The sequence below is a fragment of the Macaca mulatta genome, chromosome 6 (assembly GCF_049350105.2).
Source record: "Macaca mulatta isolate MMU2019108-1 chromosome 6, T2T-MMU8v2.0, whole genome shotgun sequence".
Taxonomy (NCBI): domain Eukaryota; kingdom Metazoa; phylum Chordata; class Mammalia; order Primates; family Cercopithecidae; genus Macaca; species Macaca mulatta.
In genome coordinates, this window is record NC_133411.1 from 151,577,231 (window position 1) to 151,598,125 (window position 20,895).

The following is a 20,895-nucleotide window of genomic DNA, read 5'->3' on the forward strand; positions in this document are numbered from 1 at the left end:
AAAATTTTTACCATTAGAATGGTGGCAAAGCTGGTCTTATTGCCTGCAGAAAGAAGACGTTGAAATGCTTGGATAGTATTTGCAAGGTTGGTCACTGAAGAATTGTTTGCAATTGTGGAAACAACCTAAGTGTCAACAGAACAGTTGCCTAACTGTGATACAGTGGTACTATGGCATACTAAGCTGCCAATAAAAAACAAAGTCAACTCTCTTTTTTTTTTTTTTTGAGATGGAGTCTCTCTCTGTCACCCAGGCTGGAGTGCAGTGGCACGATCTTGGCTCACTGCAAGCTCCACCTCCCGGGTTCAATTGATTCTCCTGCCTCAGCCTCCGGAGTAGCTGGGACTACAGGTGCCTGCCACCACGCCTGGCTAATTTTTTTTTTTTTATTTTTAGTGGAGACGGGGTTTCACCGTGTTAGCCAGGATGGTCTTGATCTCCTGACCTTGTGATCTGCCTGCCTCGGCCTCCCAAAGTGCTGGGATTCCAGGCATGAGCCACCACGCCTGGCCAAGAAAGGCAAATCTCTTTGTAGTAACATGGAAAACAACCATGGATATATTATCAACTGGAATTTTTTTCAGAATTGCAGGTAGAATATGATTGATGCAATGTGTGTTTTTTTAAATTGGTGTGTGTGTGTGTGTGTGTATGTGTGTGTGTGTTTGCATGTGCATGCAGTTGCTGGAGAAATTCTCACCAAATTCTTTAAAAAAAAAAAAAAAAACACACACACAAGCAAACAAACAAAAAACGGAGTCTCGCTCTGTCGCCCAGGCTGGAGTGCTGTGGCGTGATCTCGGCTCACTGCAAGCTCCGCCTCCCAGGTTCACGCCATTCTCCTGCCTCAGCCTCCTGAGTAGCTGGGATTACAGGCACCCGCCACCACGCCCGGCTAATTTTTTGTATTTTTAGTAGAGATGGGGTTTCACCGTGTTAGCCAGGATGGTCTTGATCTCCTGACCTTGTGATCCACCTGCCTTGGCCTCCTAAAGTGCTAGGATTACAGGTGTGAGCCACCATGCCTGGCCCTCACCAAATTCTTAATAATGTCTACCTCTAGAGAGTGAGAAACAAAAACAAAACCTGTAATGTGTTCATTGGTAGTAGCTCTCTACCTAATTCCACCCTTTCACACTGATCAGCTTCTTCCTGGTTCATCTCCGTTCTTATCAGTAGTCAAGTCAGTCACCAACTTCTGGAGATCCTTCAACTTGTAGGATATATCCAGTAAATATCCAATATTTACTGTGAAATCCATGTCCCTTTAAAACTTGCCTCTAGCCAATCTTCATAAGCTCTTCTTGGGAGCTGCTTTCTCTGCCTCAGCCACAATTCCTATGCCCATCTCCCTGGGACATAAGCCAGTGAACTCACCAGGACTGTATTATGCCATATTCTTTCAAAACAGGCTCACCTCTGTGCCTGGAAAACAGCCCATCTTTTTTTCTATGTGTATTAATACAAAAAAGGGTGACACGACTGTGATCATAAATAATCCCCACATCTCAGTGGCTTAAAATAACAAAGGCTCATTTCTCACTCACAGATGGGCATGTCTGTCCATTTGCAGGTGGGTTGGGAAGCTCCATTCTGTATCATCCTCACTCAAGGAACTGGACTGAAGGATTTCTGCTTTTGAGAAAAAAAAAAAAAAGAAGATATGTTTACTAATACACTAGTAATTATTTCTATTCATATTTTATTGGCCAAAGCGAGTCATATGGGTATACAACATAAAATGAGGTGCAGAATTTCAATCCTATTATTTGCTTGGAAAGTAGAGAGTCATATTTGGAGAACATGAGTTCTATAATTGTTGGATGTAGTAGTCCATGTCCACTAAGTCGAGTTTGCTAATCATGTTTAAATAATCTATATTCTTACTCATGTATCTGTTCACATCTTTCAGTTTTGTCAATCTTAGTTTTATATTTTTGAAGCTATATTATGTGTACAAGTTTTATAATCATTGTACTTTCTCATGAATTAAATTTTTTATCATTATGATAATGCTTTTTGCCTTAAAGTCTACTTTGTCTAATATTAATATAGATAACATTAATATATTTTTGTTAATATTTATATTTTTCCACTCTTTAATTTCAACATTATAATACAAATGTCTTAGGTATGTTTCTTATAAACAGTATGCAGATTTTTATCCAATTCAATCTTTGATTTTAATTGAACTATTTTATTTACATTTAGTGTAATTACTGATATATTTGAATTTAAATATAGCGTGTTATTGTTTTCAGTTGTCCCACGTGCTCTCTGTTCTCTTTATCCTCACTTTTTGCCTGCTTTTGGAAAATATTGTTTTTGCTTCCATTGTTTTGGAAGTTGCATATCTTTTTAGTAGTCTTTTAGAGGTTATCCTATAGATCACAGTATGCGTCTCTGAGTTAGCAAAGGCTAATAGTGTTAATTGGTACTTTCATTTCTTCCTCTAAATACAAGGACCTCAGAACGTTTCAATTCATTTACTTCTTCTCCTGATTTGTATGCACTTTTAATATATTTTAATTTTTTAAATCTTCAGCAGTGTGTTATATTGTTTCATACGGTATAATTCATTTAGATTTCCTCAAATAGACCTTCATGCTGGACCTCATTTCTTTCTGCATCTGTATAACCTATTATTCTTAATCATCTTCCTTCTGCTTAAAGAACATCCTTTAGTATTTGATGCTAGCAAAGAATCCCGAAAATGTCTTAATTGCACTTTTATTAATGAAGGCTATTTTCACTGGACATAGAATTCTAAAGTTGACAGTTATTTTATTTCAGCACTTCAAAGACATTTAAATTCCACTAATTTCTAGTTTCCATTGTTTCTATCAAGAGGTAAGCTAACAGTCTCTTACATTTTTTCAAGTAATGACAGCCGCTTGTAACCTGTTTTTTCCTTTGTCTTCATCTATCTTATTGTGATACACCTAGGTGGGGCTTTTAAAAATTTCTCCTGCTTGCAGCTCCCAGGGTTTCTGAGATTTGTGGCTTGTTGTCTTTAATCAATTTTGGGAATTTTTCAACTATTTTCTCTTCAAATATTGGTGCTGCACCATTCTCTTTCTCTTCTCCTTCTGAAATTTTAATTCTCATTTTATCTCCATATCTCTTCCTCTCTGTAGCATTGCTATCCTTTTGTCTCTCCATGTTTCATCCTGATGTTTTCTTCTAATCTACTTTCCAGTTCATCAATTTTCCCTACAGCTGTGTATAATTTTTTTGTTAAACCAAGTAAAGAGCATCCACTGAGCTCTTCGCTTTCGTTAGTACATTTTTAAATTCTAAATTTCTCATTGGTTATTTTTTAAATCTTTTTCACCCTGTTTTAAAGTTTTCAGTCCTCTGCCAAATTTGTTGATATTGTCTTTTATCTCCTTATGTAGTAAGGATAATATGTAGTAAACATAATTAATTTAAAGTATGTATCTGATAAATCCATTAACTGGAGTTCTGTGGGATTGTTTCTACTGTAGTTGTTTCTACTGGATCTCGTGTTTTCTTATTTCTTTATGTGCCTGGTTATTCTCTTGTGTGCTAAAATTATATATGAAAAGTTGTTGGTTGAAGTAATGTAAAACTTATTGTGTTATATTCCTCCTGAGAGTACAGTCATCCCTCAGTATCCACAGCAGGATTTGTTCCAGGACCTACTGCAGATAACAAAATCCATGTAGCTTTCATTCCCACAGTCAGCCCTGTGGAATCCATGGATATAAAATGTTGGCCCTCCATATATAAGTGAATTTGGCATCCTGCAACTACTGTCTTCTATATTTATGTTTGGTTGCAGATGCAGAATTCACCAAAGCCTAATCCAGAGCAAGGCCCTAACTCTCTTCAATTCTATGAAGGCTAAGAGAGCCAAAGGAAGCTGTAGAAGAAAAATTGCAGACCAGCAGGGGTTGGTTTATGAAGTTCAAGGAAATAAACCATTTCCATAACATAAAAGTATAAGATGAAGCAGCAAGTGCTGATGTAGAAGCTGCAGCAAGTTATCCAGAAGATCGAGCTGAGATCATGGATGGCGGTGGTTACACTAAACAACAGAGTTCCAGTGTAGACAAAACAGCCTTCTATTGGAATAAGATGCCATCTAGGACTTTCATAGCTAGAGAAGAGTGGGCTGACTATATTTATTTTTAAAATCCATGTATGGGCCGGGTGCGGTGGCTCATGCCTGTAATCCCAGCACTTTGGGAGGCTGAGGCGGGTGGGTCACCTGAGGTCAGGGGTTCGGGACCAGCCTGATCAACATGGTGAAACCCTGTCTCTACTAAAACTACAAAAATTAGCCAGTGTGGTGGCAGGCACCTGTAATCCCAGCTACTCAGGAGGCTGAGTCAGGAGAATTGCTTGGACCTGGGAGGCGGAGGTTGCAGTAAGCCAAGATCATGCCATTGCACTCCAGCCTGGGTGACAAGAGTGAAATTCTGTCAAAAAACAAACAAACAGGCCAGGAGCAGTGGCTCAAGCCTGTAATCCCAGCACTTTGGGAGGCCGAGACGGGCGGATCACGAGGTCAGGAGATCGAGACCATCCTGGCTAACACGGTGAAACCCTGTCTCTACTAAAAAATACAAAAAACTAGCAGGGCGAGGTGGCGGGCGCCTGTAGTCCCAGCTACTCGGGAGGCTGAGGCAGGAGAATGGCGTAAACCTGGGAGGCGGAGCTTGCAGTGAGCTGAGATCCAGCCACTGCACTCCAGCCCGGGCGACAGAGCGAGACTCCGTCTCCAAAAACAAACAAACAAACAAACAAAAAAACCATGTAAGAATGAGCCATATAGTTCAAACCCATGTTGTTCAAAGGTCGACTGTATTTATATTTGCTTTTGCAAGGTACCTGGGGAGGCAAAGACCTGGGATCACCTTTATCCAATTTGAAGAATTAAGCTAATTGGATCTCAGCTGAGGCCCTACAAAATCTCATCTACTTCTATCCAAGTCATCCAGTCTTTTCTCTTTTTAAAATTTTTTTGGAGATGGGGTCTCACTTTGCTGCCCAGGCTTGACAACATAGGTCCAGTGGCACAAACATAGGTCACTGCAGCCTTGAACTCTTGGGCTCAAGGGATCTTCCCAAGTACGTGGGGCTACAAGCACATGCCACCATGCTACCACATTGGGCTAATTTTTTCATTCAGTCTCAAGATGAAGACTTTCAGGGTCCTAGCCTGCCATGGGGGGTTGTATGTCTGCCCTCTCCTTTGGTGAGCACTGGATTCCAACTTGTGTTCATGTGGCCACGCAAAGCTGCCCAGGTTCTGCTTAGTCTCTTCAGTTCTTCTTTTTTTTTTTAATCGAGAGGGAGTCTCGCTCTGCACTCTGTCGCCCAGGCTGGAGTGCAGTGGCATGATCTCGCCTCACTGCAACCTCTGCCTCCTGGGATCCTGGGCGATTCTCCTGCCTCAGCCTACCGAGTAGTTGAGATTATAGGCACCGACCACCACACCTGGCTAATTTTTTTTTTTTTTTTTTTGTATTTTAGTAGAGATGGGGTTTCACCATGTTGGTCAGGCTGGTCAGGCTGGTCTCAAACTCCTAACCTCAAATGATCCGCCTGCCTTGGTCTCCCAATGTGCTGGGATTACAGGTGTGAGCCGCCATGCCTGACCATCTCTCCAGTTCTTAGTTGTCATTCCCAGAAGCAGCAAATGTCCCAAGGGGAAAAAAGGCCCACTTATTGGGCTTGCCTCCTTGAATACCCATCTTTCTCCAGATCTTCGTTGGTGATTCTTCATTATCTTTTTAACTCTGATGTTTTCAAGCAGATCTTATTTTTATTTTTTCCCACTTTTCTAATTGTCCTCAGCAGGACAGTAGGTCTGAATTTAGTCTGCCATTACCAGATGGTAGAAAATAGACAGGTATGCTTCATTTTATTGCAGTTTGCTTTACTACACTTTGCAGATATTATCTTTTTTTACAAATTGGAGGTTCGTGGTAGCCCCGCATTGAGGAAGTCTTTAGGTGCCATTTTTCCAACATCATGTACTCACTTTTTGTTTCTGGATCATATTTTGGTAATTCTCACAATATCTCGAACTTTTTCATTATTATTATATTTGTTACAGTAAACTGTGATCAGTGATCTTTGACATTACTCTTGTAATCATTCTGGGGTGCCATATACTGTCCTCATATAAGATGGCGAAGTTAATTGCTAAATGTTGTGTGTTCTGACTTCTCCACCAATCAGCCATTCCCCATCTTTCACATTCTTTTCAGGCCTCCTTATTCCCTGAGACACAGCAATATTGAAATTAGGCTAATCAATAACCCTACAATGTCCTCTAAGTGTTCAAGTGAAAGCAAGGGTGGCACATCCCACACTTTAAATCGAAAGTTAGAAATGATTAAGCTCAGTGAGGAATGCATGAGGAAAAGCCAAGACAGGCCAAAATAGAGGCCTCTTGTGCCAAACAGGTAGCCAAGTTGTGAATGGAAAGGAAAAGTTCTTGAAGGAAATTAAAAGCGCTACTCCAGTGAACGAGCAAATGATATGAGAGTAAAACAGCCTTATTGCTGATATGCAGAAAGTTGGAGTGGTCTGGATAAAAGATCAAAGCAATAACAACCTTCCCTTAAGTTAAAGCCTAATCCAGAGCAAGGCCCTAACTCTCTTCAATTCTATGAAGGCTGAGAGAGGTAAGGAAGCTACAGAAGAAAAATTAGAAGCTAGCAGAGGTTGGTTCATGAAATTTAAGGACATAAGCCATTTCCACAACATAAAGTGCAAGGTGAAGCAGCAAGCACTCATGTAGAAGCTGCAGCAAGTTGTCCAGAAGATCTAGCTAAGATTATGGATGCTGGTGGCTACACTAAACAACAGAATTTCAATGTTCAATCTATCGGAGTAAGATGCCATCTAACACTTTTATAGCTCAAGAGGAGAAAGCAATGCCTGACTTCAATGCTTCAAAGGATAGGCTGACTGTTTTATTAGGGGCTAATGCAACTGGTGGCTTTAAGTTGAAGCCAATTGCTCATTTTCCATACAGAAAATTTAAGGACGCTTACAAATTATGCTAAACCCAGGCCAGGCACAGTGGCTCATGCCTGTAATCCCAGCACTTTGGGAGGTCGAGGCAGGCAGATCACTTGAGCTCAGGAATTTGAGACCGGCCTGGGCAACAGGGTGAAACCCCATCTCTACAAAAAAATACAAAAACTAGCCAGGTGTGGTGAAGTGTGCCTGTAGTCCCAGCTACTCAGGAGGCTGAGGCAGGAGAATTGCCTGAGCCTGGGAGGCCGAGGTTGCAGTGAGTCAAGATCACACCATTGCACTCCAGCCTGGGTGACAGGAGTGAAACCCTGTCTCAAAACAAAGAATTGTGCTAAATCTATTCTGCCTGTGCTCTGTAAATGAAATAACAAAGCCTGAATGACAGCACATCTGTTTGTGGCATGTTTACTGAATATTTTAAGCCCACTGTTGAGACTTACTACTTCAGGAAAAAAAAGGGATTCCTTTCAAAATATTACTTCTTATTGGCAAATGCATCTAGTCACTCAAAAGCTCTGACAGAGATGTATAAGGAGAGTAATATTTTCATGCTTGTTAACACAGCATCCATTCTGTAGTCCATGGATCAAGAAGTCATTTCCTTTGGGAGGCCGAGACAGGCGGATCACGAGGTCAGGAGATCGAGACCATCCTGGCTAACACGGTGAAACCCCATCTCTACTAAAAAAAAAAGACAAAAAACTAGCCGGGCGAGGTGGTGGGCGCCTGTAGTCCCAGCTACTCGGGAGGCGGAGCTTGCAGTGAGCTGAGATCCGGCCACTGCACTCCAGCCTGGGCAACAGAGCGAGACTCCGTCTCAAAAAAAAAAAAAAAAAAAAAAGAAGTCGTCATTTCAACTTTCAAGTCCTATTACTTAAGAAATGCATTTTTGAAGGCTATATAGTTGTTACGGATAGTGATTTCTCTGATAGATCTGGGCAAAATCCATTGAAAACCCTCTGGAAAGAATTTACCATTTTAGATGCCCTTAAGAACATTCATGATTCATGGGAGGAGGTCAGAATATCAACATTAGTGGGAGTTTGGAAGAAGTTGATTCTAACCCTCACGGATGACTTAGAGGAGTTCAAGACTTCACTAGAGGAAGTCACTGCAAATGTGCTGGAAACAGAAAGAAAACTAGAATTAGAAGTGGAGCCTGAAGATGTGCCTGAATTGTTTCAATCTTGTAATGGCTAATATTGAGTGTTCACTGACTGGATTGAAGGATGCAAAGTATTGTTCCTGGGTGTGTCTGTGTGAGCTTCCCTAGTTTTGAGGTTTGGGGACTTGGACTGGTTTCCTTGCTCCTCAGCTTGCAGATGGCCTATTGTGGCACTTCACCTTGTGATCGCATGATCAATACTCCTTAGCAAACTCCCTTTCATTTATACATTTATCCTATAAGTTCTGCCTCTCTAGAGAACGCTAATACAAATTTCATGATAAAACTTGAATGAAAGAGGGGCTGCTTCTTACGGATGGGCAAAGAAAGTGATTTCTTGAGATGGACTCTACTCCTGGTAAAGATGCTGTGAACATTGTTGAAATGACAACAAAGGATTTAGAATATTCCATAAACTTAGTTAATAAAGAAGAAGCAGCATTTGAGAGGATTGACTCCACTTTTGAAAGAAGTTCTGCTGTCATTAAATGCTATCAAAAATGGCACAGAGAAATACTTTGTGAAAGGAAGAGTCCATTGACATGGCAAGCTTCATTACTGTCATATTTTAATAACTTGCCACAGCTATCTCAAACTTCAGCAACCACCAGTCTGATCAGTCAGTAACCATCAACATCAAGGCAAGACCTTCCACCAGGAAAAAGATTATAACTCACTGAAGGCTCAGATAATTAGCATTATTTTAGCAGTACTTTTAATTGAGGTATGTACATTTTTAGACATAATGCTGTTGCAGTCTTACTAGACTACAGTATAGTGTCAACAAAACTTTCATATGCACTGGGAACCAAAAATTTGTATGATTCACTTTGTTGCAATACTTGCGTTACTGTGGCAGTCTGGAACTAAACTCACAATATCTCCAAGGTACACCTGCAAATGGAGGCAGTGGGCCGGGTATACATGCATATACATGCCTTATGTGAGGGGTGGGCACTGAGGTTAAATAGAAAGCATGAGCCCATTTTTGCCTTGTGGTAATAAGGGCCTCATGTTGCTAAATTTTTCCCTTTTTTTCAAAAGAAGTAGGAAAGGAAATGCAGGCTTTTAAAATGTGAAATCCCAATTTTCAATTGTTGGTTCAAAAAAAATTTAACTCTCAACTAGCCAAATAAAATGCCTCAACTAGCCAAATAAAATGCCTCTGGGGTCCATGCCCAGCTACCCTATAGGATACTAGTTTAAAATATCTGGACTATAGTCTATGTTGATGGGAGAAGTGGGGTGAAAGTTGGCATTCCCTTGCCATTAACTTCTAGCCTCCCAGTAGTCCAGGCTGCTTTGAATAAACACCAGATCATCATACAAAACATATTTATTTATTTATGAGTTGGGGGTCTTGCTGTATTGCTCAGGCTGGAGTGCAATGGCACAATCATGCACTTAGCAGTTCACTAAGGCCATGAACTGCTGTGCTTAAGTGATCCTCTCACCTCAGCCTCCTGAGTAGCTGGGACTACAGGTGTATGCCACCACACAAGGCTAATTTTAATTTGTTTTTGAGAGACAGAGTCTTGCTGTGTTGCCCAGGCTGGTCTTAAACTCCTGGCCTCAAGCAATCTTCCCACCTTGGCCTCTTCAAAGTACTAGGATTATAGGAGTGAGCCACTATGCTTGATCAAAACACAGTTTTTAAACCAATTTATGTCTTTACTGAAATCTCTTAAAAACGCCAAAGGGTGGAGTTTGGGTTCCATCCATAACACCAACATTTCTGAAGAATCCTCTTCTCTTGTCTCTTTCTCAAGTCCTCCTCATGACCTCTGTATTAGTCCATTCTCACACTGCTATGAAGAACTGACTGAGACTGTGTAATTTATAAAGGAAAGAGGTTTTGATTGACTCACAGTTCCACAGGGGTGGGAAGCCCTCAGGAAACTTTACAGTCATGGAGGAAGGGGAAGCAACCACATCCTTCTTTACATGGTGGCAGGAAGGAGAAGTGCCAAGCAAAGGGGAAAAGATTTTCATAAACCCATCAGGTCTCATGAGAACTCACTCGCTATCACAAGAACAGCATGGGGGTGTGTGGAGGAAAAGTTAAATCTTAAATTTGAACTCAATTGAACGTGGACACAAACAATGATCACCAAGTCCTGGAACAGGTTGCATGAGCCCCTTGAGACATTCTTCCAGAAGGTTTCGGAGAAATCTGTTCCTGTACGTTAGTTATTGAAAAACAACAAACAATTACAAAAACAAGTTGACCTTTTTGTGTTCCTTGAGTCCAGTCATGAAGGGACCTCGTGACTGGGCCTCATGCCAAGTAACTCATTACAAAAAGAGCTAGGGTCCCAGACCATGCTGAAGCTTCATGAGACCTCTCCTCATCTGTTCATGGATGAGTGGCCGACTCCGGAGCCCAGGCTGTTGCTTCTGGTCTGGTGATGAATCCTCCATCGTCTGGTGAGTGTGTGTGTATATATATAGTCTATGTTGATGGGAGAAGTGGGGCGAAAGTTGGCATCCCCTTGCCATTAACTTCTAGCCTCCCAGTAGTCCAGGCTCTCTCTTTCTCTCTCTCTCTCTCTCTCTCTCTCTCTCTATGTATATCTTCTCCCTTCTCCCCTTCTCATTGCAATTTGATTATATCATTTGCTTATTATATCTGCATTGCCATTTACATGGAATAAAGGTTGCTTACCCTTAAAGGTATTGTGTGTGTGTCTTTTCTTTTCCCTTTGCGCATCTCCCTCACAGAACAGGGTAACTGCCCCCATGATTCAATTGCCTACCACTACGTCCTTTCCACAACACGTGGGGATTATGAGAACTACAATTCAAGATGAGATTTGGGTGGGGACACAGCCAAACCATATCAACAGCCCAGCCGCTACTTCAGTCCTCCTTAATTTATCTCTTGAATTCTCCCAAACCCAGCTCATCCCTGGCTCATTTCTCTTATTCTCTCTCTTGCCCTCTGATCCATTCTGCTTTCCTTAGTAGGTAACTCCCTGCCTTCTCTTAGGTAGACCCATCAACCCATCCTACCCATGGTACAATTCAGAATTCTTTCTCACATTTTCCCTTATTATGCACAAGAAATACTCCAGGGCCAGGTGCAATGGCTCACGCCTGTAATCCCAGCATTTTGAAGGCTAAGGCAGGAGGATCACTTGAGCCCAAGAATTCAAGGCTGTAGTTAGTTATGATGGCGCCACTGCACTCCAGCCTAGGCGACACAACAAGACACTATCTCAATTAAAAAAAAAAAAGAAAGAAAGAAAAGAAAAAAAAGAAAAAGGAAAAAGAAATACTCCAGAACTTGGCTAGTGAAGACTAATTCCTCCTTCACAGGAAGGAAGTCGGGGCAGGGGAAAAAGATGCTGTAAATACTCTAAAATATGTATTTTTTCCTGTTCCATCAGCTATGCCATCTGGGATGGGGTGACGTCTGGGATGAGATGTCATTTTAAAGGACATTTCTGGGACACGCTGGCATCAAGGCAAGTTTTCAAGGTGGCTGCCATTTCCTTGTCACTTACCTTCTATGGACAGGACAGAGTCTCCACCCAAACCACCACCCTCCCACAAAAGCGGGAAGGAGAAGGCAGAAGGGAGAGAAATCAGACTTTTCCTGATTTGTCTAATAATAGAAAGTTGGCAGAGCACGTCACAGAATAGAAAGTATTTGATAAAAATAGCATCTGTTCAGCTTGGGACTCGAGCCGGAGCTGCATGGAAATGTAATTTATTCCTTCCTCGAGTATTCCCATTCGAGTATCACAATTCTGGCTTTCTCATTAATGAGAGAAGTTGAAAACGTTGCTTCCTGTGACCAAAATGGCTTTCTTTCCCAAGGGCTGATGGCGGAGGCGGCGACGGCGCAGCTGAGCGGGCGGCCAGCAGGGGGCGCGGCCCCGCCATCCTCACACCCATCCGGGACACGGAGGGGCGGGGCCCCCCCTTACACAGCCTGCGAGGGGCGACCCGGGAGAAGGTTTTCCAAACAAGCGGTTTTGCTGACTCTCGGGGCCTAAGAATAACCACTGTATAGTATCATGACGCCGGCGGCTTCAGTAAAAGTCCGGGTAGACAGAGGCTTCCCTGTCGCTCAAGGAGCTCCCAGGGCTTTCTAGACTTCCCGTTCTCCTCCTGTTTCCCAGGACTCAACGGAGTGCCCCCTGCAGGTCAGGACGGGAACCGACACCTGGCCTTTGTCAAAACGCATTCCAGCGCCCTGTGAATTACTGTCCTCATGCCTGTCACCTCTCCATCTCCAGCTCCTCCCAGCCCTGGCTCCTTAGAGTCCTGCTCTGGGCAAAGTGGCCTTAACAGGAAAGCTGAGCCAAACTAATAATAGTTTGGTTATTGATCAGGCAGCCCCTTTAAATCACCCAGTGTTTTGTTTAATTGCAGAAAAATACACATAACATAAACTTCTCCATTTTAAATGTACAGTTAGTTTAGTGGTGTTAAGTTCATTCACATTCTTGTGCAACTATCCCCACCATCCGTTTCCGGTTCTCTTTTCATCCTCCTAGGTTTAAACTCCACACTTAACTATACAGTAACTTCCCATTCCCCTTCCCCCAGACCTGGCAGCCACCACTCTGCTTTCTGCCTCTGAATTTGACTAGGTACCTCCTATATATGGGATCATACTGTATTTGTCCTTCTGTGGTGGCTCGCTTCACTTAGCATAGTGTCCTCAAGGTTCACCCATGTTGTAGTGTGTGTCAGAATTGCCTTCCTTTTAGGGGTGAATAATACTGTACGTATATGCCACATTTTATTTGTCCATTCATCTGTCAATGGACACCAGGATTGCTTTCACCTTTTTGGCCATTGTGAATAACGCTGCAATGAGCATGGGTGTCCTTTTCGAGATCGTTTTGACCTGTTTGTATTTTAACAGGACGCTTTAGGAAGGTAATCCCAACAGAATAGTTCAAGGTCTGAGGAAAGCTGATGGGAACTATTTTAGGAAGAAGCAGATTAATGTCCTTTGCATCAAACCATATCACCTACATAGGGGGCTGCCCCAGGATATATGTTCTGATATCATGCATTTTGTATTTCCTCACTTAAAAGGATAAGAAGTGGTGCCCAGTGGAGGGAAAATGTTTCTGACTGTAAACAGCTTCCAAGCCACTTGGCTCTGGGAATCTTTGATAGCCGTAGATTGTCAGGCAGTGATAGTGGGAAGCCAGAGAGTGATGCAGATATGAGCAGGCTTTGGTGTCAGACCCAGCAAACATGTCTCCCGACATGAGCTTCAAATGTCTTCGCGAGCAGACTCTTCGGGGTCCTTGCTGATTCAGCTTCTATCCGCCCCCCTATGCTTTCCTGTGCCTTCAGCTCTTAATTTTTCACCCATCACCATTGCAATATGCTCAAGTAGTTAACAAAGCAAATTAATACAGAGAAAGCACAACCCTCCCTTAAGCACTGCCTCCCTTCAGTTCCCATCCTTCCTCTCTCTCTCCTGCTGTAGCCTATCTTCTTGAAGGAATCATCTTTACTTGCCACTTCCACATCCATACTCCCATTCACTCTTGAACCCGGTGCTCTCCTGGCACTGGATTCTGAAGGTTTCTGATGTGACATCTTGGTTCAAGCTTCTGATGGGAACTCAGCCCCCTGTTCAAGTCAAAAGCACTGCATCCTAAGAAGTCTTCGCACCTTGCTTCAGAGGCAGTTCCTAGAATACCAGGAGATATATGTATATATATATTCTTCCTCATCAAGAGAAGGCCTAACAAGAACTTTTGTAAATCATCTTTCCTGGCAATGGAGTATAGAGGTTAGAGGACCAACTATATCATCATCCACAGTTTGATATGAGCCCCAGCCCTGCCAGTTGCTAGCTGGGTGACTTTGGGCAAGTTACTTAAGTTCTCTGTGCCTTTTTACCCTGCCTCTAACATGGCGATCATCCCAGCACCTACCTCATAGGCCTATTAGGATAAGTAAACAATGCATGTTAAGAGCTGAGCACAGGGCATGGCTCACAGGAAACATTTCATTAGGGTTAACTCGTGACTACTTTTTATTGGCATAATACTTAAAGGTTTTAAAGGTTGACCTTAGTAATTAAGTCTATCTTGATTTTCTTGCCTGTAAAATTTGAATGAACAAATGTGGTAAGACTAAAGGGTTCATTGCAAATTTTCTAGAGAATAATTGGTTCCGTAAGTGATCAGAAACATTTACTAAGGATAACATGAGGAATGACAGGGAGAAACATCACATAGGACTAATGAAAAGGCAGAATCTCTGAATGGAGAAGAACACTCCTGGATATTGTGAGATAAACCAAAAAATGGGAGAGTGTGATTGAACTTGTGCATCAGTGATTAGCATTGGATAGGATTAGCATGCATAAACACAGACTGTTTTTGGAAAACAGCCCCTTGAAAAGCTCTCAGAACTAAAATATGATAATAGTCAACACAGTCTGGCCACCAGATGAGGTATTCTGCTGTTTGATAAATTTTATAAAACTGCAGACCTTATTTTAAACTATGTGGAACTATTCCAAGGACTGATTGCAAAGTACATGAATAGGTATGTGAGTCTGATAAAATAGCTGAAGTAAGGACAGGAATGGAAGGACATTGAAGTAAAATTGGCACGTGTTGTTTCACATCTAAAGGCTGGAAGCCATTTGGGCAGAGGCAGAATCTGGGCTCAGAGTCTAGCCCTGCAGGATCCAGTGTGGCAGCTGCATGTCTCTGGAGCACTGGAAAGGAGGCTACTGCAAATTAGGATCTGCTGTAAAGGTAAGATACACACTAAGTACAAAAACAAGAATGTAAAATATATCAGAGATTTAAAAAATATTGATTACATACTAAAAAGTGTTAGCACAGTAACTCACACATACTAAGCACTCAAGATAGGTAGTCTATTTTTTTCTGTTGTTTAAACACAAACAACTGAGAGCTTATTATATGTCAGTATCCTAGGTAAGGCAATGCTTGAAGATACCCTCACAGTCTGTCAAATGGAAGAGGAAAATAGTCCCACTTTTTAGACAGGTGGTTCTCAAATGGGAGAATTTTGCCTCCCAGGGCCATCTGGTGATGTCTGAGACATATTTAATTATCAAAACCTGGGGGAAGTGGCTACTACTGGCATCAAGTAGGTAGAGGCCAGGGATGCTGCTAAAGTCCTATAATGTGCAGGACAAGCTACCCCCACAACAAAGAATTGCCAGGTCAAAATATCAATCGGGCCCAGGTTGAGACATCCTGCATTAGTGGCTCTTGATCACTTACAGATGTGACTGATTAATAATCAAGCTCAGCAAGTGTGTGGCAGGAGAATTACAAATGTTATCCAAAGAGGCATCTTCTGGCCAGCAACATTGGTGTCACCCAGAATTTACAAGAAGAGCAAATTCTCAGGTCTACCCCAATTCTATTGAGTCAAATCTCTGGGGGTAAAGCCCCTATATCTACAGTTTAACAAGCCTTCCAGGTGATTCTAATACAAGCCAAACTCTGAGAAGTGCCGTTCCACTGCCCCTGTGTCCTGGTTACCAAATTCTGCTCATTCCGGGCCTGAGCGGTAGGTGGCAGTGAATCACAGAACGGTGTTGGAACGGCTGCTAAATCCTGAGAAGGGACTGGCTTGCACCAGATTGGTTGGTGACGGAGCTGGTGACAATTGCTCCAGTGTTCTTACACTAGCCCACAGTTCATGATGCCAGCTTTCTCGTTTCAGGAAAGTTCAGGGAACAAATCCAAACATGGTTCAAAGCCATTCTAAGGTCCCTTCTTAGTCACATGGTGTTTCCAAGGCTTTGAGATTGTTTACTTCTAACTCATGTGTCAAAGGTGTATCCTTCAATAGAGAATTTTGTGAGTATCTGGGTTTAGACTATTCTTCTAAGACACCTTCCCAACCTACAAAATCCCAAAGTCATGAGAACAAATAATTTCTGCGGTCCTTGGACACCTTTTGGGCCAAGTATTTGACGCATCTCACTCTGAGCAGACCCTTGGCCCCTCCTCTACAGTGGACCAGATCGGGCGAATGGTGAACATCCCGTTTCCCTGAATCTTTTGTCAGGCAGATAAAATTCAATGTTTGGCAAACTGTTAAGGCTGAGAGTGAGGTCACTGCAGTTCAGGTAATTTTCTATTTGGGCCACAAGAGGACACCCTCCACTCAGCCATGAGCATCTACAATCTCCATAAAGCTCTGAGGCCGGTTGAATGAGTGCTGGATTATGAAGAGAGAACAGTCGCTAGAAAGGGAGGGGATGTCACTTTCCTTCTAGTAGAGTGGCAGGATGATGTGGCTTTGGATCAGACCTCAGCCCTGAAGTCTAGAGCTAGGTTTCTCAAAAGAGTGGCTGCCCGACCAGCTGTATCCTCATCACCTGGGAAGTTGTTAGAAAAGCACATTCTGGGGTTCCAGCCCAGACCTGCTGAATCTGGAGCTCTGGGCGTGGAGCCCAGCAATCTCTGGTTTAACGAGACCCCTCCCCTCTCAGGTGATTGCCATGTTTACTCCCTCTCGATAACTGCTGCTCTCTCCTCCAGAGCATCTTCCTGGTTGTTCTCTGGGACTTAAAACCATGGTGGTATCTGATCTCATCACACTTCTGCCAGGAGGTGAAATCGAAGAGCATATAGGTCATTTGCCTGACGACACCTGGGGATTCTGAGGTCAGTCATTCTGCATGAATGTGTGCAGTCCCTGGGCTCAGCCCTGGGCCGAAGGCTCTGAGGGATGTAAGGAGCACTAAATAGTAATAATTTGTCAGCCCTCACAGAGCTTCCAGTCCTCTGTAAAAGGCAGGGTTGCTGCCTAGAAACAGACTAAAGAGGGCCCACACGACATGGTTCTGACAGCATGGGTAAATACAAGGAAGCTGGGAGCCACGCAATGCTGCACACGTCCCCTCCCCAGCTTCCTCTCCCATTCCCTCCCACCCAGCTGCTGTTGCAGGGCCTCCTGCCTTCTTTTTCACTCTCAACAGCACACCCTCAGTTTGCCCTCGTTTTCATTTCCTTTTCCCCTTGTCTCCCATACCTCTTGTCCAATTTCTCCCCATCCCATTCTGGTTTTGTTGTAAATCACAAAATTTCAGGAACAGGCCCAGCAAGGACAGAAGCCCCAAGGGGCAGGGAAAAAGGAGAGAAACTGCATAGATAAGAACAGGCTTCTTTTCAGAGTAAAGACTAAGAAGACACAGTCATACTGTAATAGTAGTTACCCTTGTCCGAAGGGCAGTGCAAGCCTGGAAAAGGGAGACCACCTGTGGGCTAGGGAGTGGGGAAGAAGCTCATTAGGGTGTCTGGACACGAGCTAAACCTTCACAGGGCAGGGGGACTTGGGAAAGCAGAGGGGAGGGAGAGGCCATGCCAGCCCCATAGCGGGGAGGAGCTGGGGTGGGAGGGGGGCAGGGGGCAGCCTGGTGGGGAGGGAGGATGGATGGGGAGTCATAGAAAATGAGGCGAGATGGGTTCCCAGATGGAGGAGGGAGCAGTTAAAGTTTGGTTTTTATGATAGACACACCAAAGAGGTATGAGGAGGTTCTGAGCAGAGGAAAACTGTGTATATTATTATTGTGAAGACTTCATCTCTTGCTGAGGTCATAAACTCAAATGCCTATAGCATGAAGCAGGCCAGGTAAGAAGCAAGAGGGCCTGGAGGGGTCGCGTGAGCTGGAGAGCACATGTACACTCTGAAGTGGGCGGTGATGCACAAATCCTGACAATTATTACCACGGGAAGTAGAAGCTCAGAGTTGCCAAGTCATCCAGTTTTTCAACAGAAGTCGGATCTCTGGATTTCTTTCTCATGATGTAAAGTTTCTTCATTTTTAAATAGGCAGCTCATTGAAAATTAAAAAAATCTGTACACCTTTGGGTGGTAACTTCTGACCTGCGTTTAAAAAAATTGGACCTGGTGGTTTGCACCTCAATATAAAATATTATGACCGTTGTTTCTTCTCAGTTTCCTCCCTCACTCCTTTCTAGCAAATCCATTTATTGTGAACAAAAAATAAGATAACATCCAAGCATGAACAATGTACTGTTTTCAACACTGCACACGAATTATCTCATCCTCACACAACCCTGTAAGATTAGCTACTCCCACTCTATGGATGAGAGAATTGGGTTCAGAGAGGTAAAACAACTTGCTCCAAATCTCACTAGTTTCAAGTGAGGGAGCCAAGACTCAAGCCCAGGTGGTCAGACTACAGGGTCATGCGTTAAGCCTGTGTGTTATATCCTTCCCTGTATTCTTTGGTGACCATATTTCAGTTGTCTTTTTGCCTCTTCCAACTATGACATTTGTGAGGTTGTATTTTCCTTCTTGTGTTAAAATATTAGGTTCCCTGTCTTTATTGCCCATGCCCTGGTGCCTGAGGCCTGTGAGTCAGCTGTGCTGGGTCTGGCAAGCATCCATGGAGGACCCGCCATGCGCCGTGCATCGTGGTGGCGCCAGCTGTCCAATTTCATGAAACTCCATTTTAATGAAGGATACTGACAGATAGAAACCAAAATTCCAACCTAATATGGGATATCATGTTGAGACAAAGGCATCTTTGGTATGCACTGCGATCATACAATGGAGTCATAAATGTGGAGGAGGTGTGGGTCAGGGAAGACTTCCTGGGAGAAACGTCCTGAGGGCTAAGTCTCAAAGAACTCTGAGGAACACCAGGTTCAAGAGGCCAGGCATTAGAAGTCAGAGGGGTGCAGAGAAGGTCAGCAGAGTGGTGATAAGGCAGCAAGAAGGAGCCCTGGATGGTAGGGTTGAGCCTACCTGAGACAGCTGATGGATAGGAGGAAGGGACCAGTCAGAGGGGCTGGGGAGTCACAACCTGACATTGTGTATGCTGATTCAGTGTCTACACGCTCAGTGCCAGGCCATGGGGAAGACCCCACAGAGAGGGTAAGGCTTGTTGTTCAAGTGGATGGATGAGAGGCTTTACCCCTCATTAGTTGTGGGGCCTTAGGCAGGCTGCTTTGCTTCCGGGAAGCTGGGTTTCCTCACCTGTAAAATGAACTCGAACTTATTCGGCTTGGTGAGTACTGAATAAGAAGATGCTGGTGCCAAGTCTAGCACAATGCCTGACCCCAGCAATCATTCAGACAATGTTTGTGATTACTATCATTTCTGACACTTAGTAAATGTTTGTTGAAGGAGTGAAAGGGAGCAATGGCTTAGGTGACCCCAGCGGCACCCAATGCAGTTGGGAGATCAGATCATCAGCTAAGCTTAAGCCTGGCCCATGATTTCCACTTGTCTTACAAGGACTGGGAAATAGGGGTTACATTAGTTTGAGGGAGACTTCAACTTTAACATAAACTCCAAGTGACGCCATCCAGTCCACCGGAGAAGCAGCGTGCTTCAACAGGCAAGTCTGACCACAGAGATTGCAGCTGAATCAGCTGTAACTCGGAGCTGAGGCTGATAATTTTCTGAGGCTTGTCTGCACGCCTGTGAATCTTGCGTTCCTGTAGGTTACATCATTCTATCCAGGTGCAGACAGTCCTACCGACGGACTACTCCCCGGCAGCTGCAGCAACCTGGCACCTGGCATGGAGGAGCCCATCTGGTGGCGATATGCAGCCACTCAGGACTCGTGCCAGCCACGCCGGCTCCTGGGTGACGGGCAGATACGGCTGCGGCTGCCTTGCTTACTAACCCAAATAGCACAGAGCGGGACAGTCTTCCAGCCAGGTGGGTAGCTCCAGGAGGCCACATTGACCTTGGAGATTCCTACCATACCCAGGAAAAGAAAGAAAAGCTGCGTACAATTCTTACAATCATGCTTGTCATTTCTGTAGTCCTTTTTGTTTAAGGATCTCAGCTGCTGGGGCACGTGCAAGTTTTCCTTCAGTTTCTGTGCCAGCAATAATGTGCCTTGATTTTCAGGCAGTTATAAGTGGCCAGAGAGAAAGAGGACCTTAAAAGTATAAGCCTGGCTTATTTTTTCTGAAATGAGATAATTTCTGCAGCAGTGGGTCCCAAACTCAGCTGTGTGCCGGGTTTTTCTGGGGGATATGACACACACGGGGCTGCCAGTTCTGAATCAGTAGGTGTGTGGCCAGCCCCAAACACCTGCGTTATTAACCAGCTCACAGGGTGGTCCCCTAACTGGCTGCCTCCAATCCCCTGAGGACTTGTTAAAAATGCAGGTCCCTTGGCCATACCCCAGACCCACTATATAGACAGCTCTATCTAGGGTGTGGATGGATGGAGTTTCACTCTTGCCACCCAGGCTGGAGTGCAATGGCATGTTCTCGGCTCACCACAACCTCCACCTCCCGGGTTCAAGCGATTCTTCTGCCTCAGCCTCCAGTGTAGCTGGGATTTCAGGCGCCTGTCACCACGCCTGGCTAATTTTTTTGTATTTTTAGTACAGACGGCGTTTCACGGTGTTGGCCAGGCTGGTATTGAACTCCTGACCTCGTGATCCACCCGCCTCGGCCTCCCAAAGTGTTGGGATTACAGGCGTGAGCCACTGTGCCCGGCCAACGGCTTCCTTTTTAACAGGTGACTTTTGCCACAGGTCCCTCAGTGGCTCTTGAACACAGTCAAGCTTTAGAGCTGCTGCCATTTGTGATTCTGACGCACTGTATTTGACCACTACTCCAGAACAATTATGCTTGAATTTCTGTCCTGCAGACCCTAGATATTTTTTTCCCTGACTCAACTAGACTGTCCTCAGCAGCCAAGAGAAGTGTTGTTGGCCAACATAACACAAAAGCGGCAAAG

The 20,895-nt window shown here is 43.9% G+C and overlaps 1 protein-coding gene and 1 long non-coding RNA gene across 9 annotated transcripts in view; both read left to right on the forward strand.

The window, feature by feature from the left end:
• Positions 1-20,895, forward strand: part of ARHGAP26 (Rho GTPase activating protein 26) — an 840,200-nt gene that overhangs the window by 314,831 nt on the left and 504,474 nt on the right. For all 8 annotated transcript variants that reach the window (XM_077937293.1, XM_077937301.1, XM_077937297.1 and 5 more), the window contains 2 exons: positions 14,805-14,931; positions 16,702-16,827. The gene's annotated coding sequence lies outside the window, so the exon portion shown is untranslated. The remainder of the gene's footprint in view (positions 1-14,804; positions 14,932-16,701; positions 16,828-20,895) is intronic.
• Positions 10,037-12,611, forward strand: LOC144341249 (uncharacterized). The gene is made up of 3 exons (XR_013418131.1): positions 10,037-10,612; positions 11,575-11,652; positions 12,008-12,611. It is a non-coding gene; the product is annotated as an uncharacterized LOC144341249 (long non-coding RNA).